This window comes from Plasmodium gallinaceum (assembly GCF_900005855.1).
Source record: "Plasmodium gallinaceum strain 8A genome assembly, contig: PGAL8A_v1_66, whole genome shotgun sequence".
NCBI lineage: Eukaryota > Apicomplexa > Aconoidasida > Haemosporida > Plasmodiidae > Plasmodium > Plasmodium gallinaceum.
In genome coordinates this window covers 303,331-308,357 of record NW_021628226.1, presented here as the reverse complement: position 1 = coordinate 308,357, position 5,027 = coordinate 303,331, and the positions used below count along the sequence as shown (strand labels likewise).

The window sequence follows — 5,027 nt, the reverse complement described above, 5'->3', positions numbered from 1 at the left end:
ACGTTATAATAATTTATTTTCGGTTAATAAAGTAACATAAATTAAAAAGTCCACGTGCAACAGTTTTTATATCATTTTATAATAATAAATAGAATATCTAAGAAAAAAACAAAATACACTATAGTGATATAAATACGTAATACACAAATGTACATAATACAAGCTGAAATAATTGTATTGTAATAACTATATTAAAGGCATTGAATGCATTTTAATTAAATCATGAATTTATATATTTGTTAAATTTTCGTAAATAAAAAAGCAAAATTGAAAATAAAACAGAATTTGTATACATATCCACATGTTTTATTATAAAAAAATATATATTAAGAAAAAAGATGAATACTTATATGGCACATATATATATATGAATTAAGTTACAATTATTATATAACAAAACTAAATAAAATTTATATATATTTTAATTTTTACTTAAACTTTTTGGATATTAAATGTAAATCTTAAAAATACGATGAAATAAAATTAAAGATGCATGTGATTTATTAATTATATGTGGCTTGATAATTTATATGTTTTACACTTATTGAATAAACTTAAATATTAAGAACTTAATTATTAATTAATTCTTATTGATAAAAAGGAATATAACACGTTTTATATATATATATATATATTTATATATAAATATAAATTTTATATGAAAAATAGAATAATTATAGTAAAACTAATATGCAAACTGTTTACTGGAATGTACGTAACTAATTAAATTATATTTCTTCAAAAGAAAATTTTTTTTTTAATGATTTTATTTGAATGAAAGAAAAAATACATATTATTTTTTTTAAATTATATATTTAGAAAAATAATTTTTGAAACATATTAGCTCTTTAAAATAATTTAATTCATAATTCAGTGCAAAATAGAGGGTTAACTTGAAAGGATAATTATTTAAGAGAATACCTTAATATTATATTTGAAAATATTGTTGCATAAATAAATAAATTTTAACTTTTTTTCTTTAATTATACTTGTTATTGATAATATTTTATATAATTTCTTAATTGTTATAACACTTGATTTTCAAGAAAACGAATTATTTATTTTTGATAAAGTATTATTTTTATTTGGAGTGATCACAGGTTTTATAAAAAGTGATAAATTAGTAGAAATAAAATTATCATATATATAACTAATGAATTTTATATTAATAATTAGGTTTTATTAAAAATATGAATAATTCATTATTAAATTTGATTGATACCTCTTATAAAATAATTAATATATTAAAAATAATAAAAATATTGAGTTAATATGTTTTTATTTAATGAATTATAAATGCTATAATAAACAATTTATTTATTTTAAATTAGTTTATTTTATTTATCTATTATTAAAATAGCAAAAATAAAATATATTATTCACATTTAAGTTTAACTACAATAAAAATGAGGATAAATTTATTATGATTCTTTGTAAAACCAATATTAAAATTTATTTTTTATTTATAGTTATAATTGTTATCCCTATTAAATATAGTACTTTTAAAAGTGAAAAATTATTACATTTTTTATGACTATTATATCTATTTTTTTTATAACGATGAATTTTTCATATAATTTATGTTTATCATAAAATCATTAATAAAAAAAATTAAAATAAAATATATTTTTTTTTAAATTAATATTTATTTTTGTAGATTTAATTGAAATAAATTAAGAGCAATATGCATAAATTTGTTAATAAAAAAATTGATTGATATCTTTTTTATCCTTTCATTGCATGCATTTCTTGATATTTACATGAAAAAAATATAATTTTTTTCTAAAAATCAACCATGAATATAACAAAATTTAACTCTGATATATAAAATCATATTAAAATATGAAGACTAATTAACGATGTTGTTTATTCATCTTGTGTAAATTTTTTCAAGAAGATTATTGATAAATTAATTTACATTTATTTAATAAAAAAGTTGGAAAAATAAAATAAATTGCAATTTCAGTATACAAAAAATTACAGGTTCAAAATATTAATTAAAATGAGAAAATATAATATATAATTAGAACGTTATTATATGAGCTTTCTCTTCATTTATTAAATTTTATTTATAAATTAAAACATTTATTTATATTCTTATTTACCTAATTATATTTATTATATTCACTTTAAAATAAATGAATTTTTATTAGAACTTATAAAATTTATAAGTAGAAAATATTATATATATGTATATTAATTTTTTTAAATTATTTATTTAAACTAAAAATAAAAAAATAATATTATAAACTTTATGGAAGACTAAAATAACATAGAATGAACATTTGCAAGAAGTTAGAAACAATGAGAGATAAAAAAGAAGAGAACAGTAGGAGTAAAAAAAAAAATAAGATATAAAAGATATACTAATTCAACAAATAAGTGTATGAAAGATTTCAATGAAAAAAAGAATATCCTTTTCAATAAATCAAAAAGTAAAGACAATGATGAGAGTTGAAAAAATTTCATTAATCCTATTAGTTGTAAAAGGCGGATTCTAATAGATTTAGATCATAATACCCTATTTGGAAATAATTTCACTTTTGTTGGGGATAATATAAAATTGCAGGCGATGAAAGACTTAATTACTATAAGTAAAAATTATTTTTAAAGCATTAATGATAAGAAAAATTCTCGAGTAATGATATGGAATTCTAATTTTAGTAGAAAAAAAATAGACAATTTTCTAAAATAATAAATAATAGCACTTATTGTAAAAATTTCTATATATGGTATTTTTAGAGGAAAATTGATTTTCAAAATCTTATTAAACATATAAGTATAACCCATGACCCTATTATTGAGAATATGAAGATATGAAATACTAAAAACCCACATAAAAATATTAAAAATTGTATTATTGTAGAATTAATGCTTCTAGAAACGAATGATAAAGAAAGTTGAATTAATAAACTTATTTTGGAAAGAGAAACTCATAATATAAAATTTGACATAGACTTGGGTAGTACTATTGAATTTGTTATTTGGAATAAAGAGAAAAAAAAACAGTTTTATTAGTAAAAAGATATAGACAGTAAAAGATTCTAAATTTTATAAATATAGAGTTCCTTTAAAACAAATTCTGAGAAGTATAAAAAGGTTTATTCTTATTAAAATTTTTCACTATAATAATTCCAGATATTTTACCTACTATATTTACTTCTATTTCATCATCATTTACTCCATTTACTTCATTTGGCCATTTATAATTCATCAACTACATCAACTTTATCAAAAATTTAATATTTTTCTACAATTAGTAATACTATATTTGTATTTAATAATAACAGTTAAATAACATCGAACACTTTAATGACTATTATTTATACTAACTCACTGATTAACAAAAGGAATTATTAACCTTTTTGAGAATGAATATAACTAGCTATACGAAAAATATACAGTTAGCCATACAAGTGCTAGATAAAAAAAAAATAAAGATTGAATGGTAGAAAAAATAATGGTAGAAAAAATAATGGTAGAAAAATAAAAGAAGTGATTAATTGACAAAAGAGTTTCTATTTAACAAATTTTTATTTTGAATTTAATGAAAAAATTTTATATAAATGATAATAAAATTTTTAAGTTTATAATGCTTAGGTAATTTCATTCGTATTTCATTAATTACTTATGTTTATTAATTTGTGAGCAATTAATTTGAATTCCTACATATTAAACATAACATTACAAATAAAATATATGTACATAGAATCAATAATTAAAAAAGATTTATATTTTTAATTAAAATAAGGATTTTTATTTTATTGAATAAGTTCCTCTTGAAAAAAAAGAATGCTCAACGATGCAGAATATATAAAATATATTTTACTTTTTAACAAAATTTAAAATTATACATAAATTCATTAAATAAGTAGAGGAAACTCTACATGCTCTTTATTAATTTATTTGTTCATTGTTGATTTATTAACTGGGTGTTCGGGGACTTTACTATCGTACTGAATAAACACATTAATAAAGAGCATGTAGAGGTGCCTCTATGATTTTTGTATAATTATATATATATTTTATTTTGCTTTGAACGAGTGATTTTTAATTATAATCTACTTCGTTCAGCATTCTTTTATTTCAATAAGTATTTATTTACTTTAATAAAAATCCTTATTTTTATTAAAAATTTAAATATTATTTAACATTAATTATTAATTAATTATAATTACTAGTTTATTTGTTATGATTTATATTCAGCAAGTATTTCATATTTCTGTTGAATTAACAAACATAAACAATTATTAACAAAAACAAAATAAATTATATAAATATTAATTACATGAAAATTTTATTGTTATATGTATAAAATTTTCTTTTACAAAATTCATCATAAAAATATTTCATTTAATTTCTCCACTAAAAAAAAAAAATTTTTTTTATTTTTTTTTTTTTTTTATTTATTTATTTTTCTTAGTAACAAATTTTTTTGAAAAAATTGATTTTTTTTTTAATCAATTTTTTTCCTGACTATTTTTAAATTTTTTTTTTATCAAATTTTTTTTCCTGACAGTCTTTGTACTTTCTTTTTAAAAAGTACAAACAAAAAAAAATCATCAATTTTTTTTATTTTTGTGTGTGTATGCATGACCAACTTCGTATATTTCATTTAACTAGTCCTTTTATTTTCCAAAAAGGTTAATGAAGCCTTTTATTAACCACCTAGTGATCCAATCTGCTAAACTATTTTTAACTCCTTCAATATGTTCAAATTCTAAGTTAAATTCTGATAGTCTTAACTTCCATCGATATAGTTTTCCAGTATTAATTGAATCCATTCTAATAATACCTTTACAGTCTGTTTTAATTAAATTTTAGATCCTTTAATATAATAATTAAATGTTTCACATACTACTACTATAGCAAATGATTCTTTTTCAACCGTACTCCATCTTTGTTGTACTTCATTTAATTTCTTCGATGTGTAATGAATGAATATAGTTTGACCTGTGTTCTTATCAATTTGAGTCAATACAGCTCCTATGGCATAATCTGATGTGACAGTATAAATAGTATAGGGT

General features: G+C 18.1%; 2 annotated features.

The window, feature by feature from the left end:
* Window positions 1-3,896: 3,896 nt before the first annotated feature.
* Window positions 3,897-4,503: a repeat region.
* A 151-nt stretch (window positions 4,504-4,654) lies between these two features.
* Window positions 4,655-5,027: part of a repeat region that runs on past the window's edge.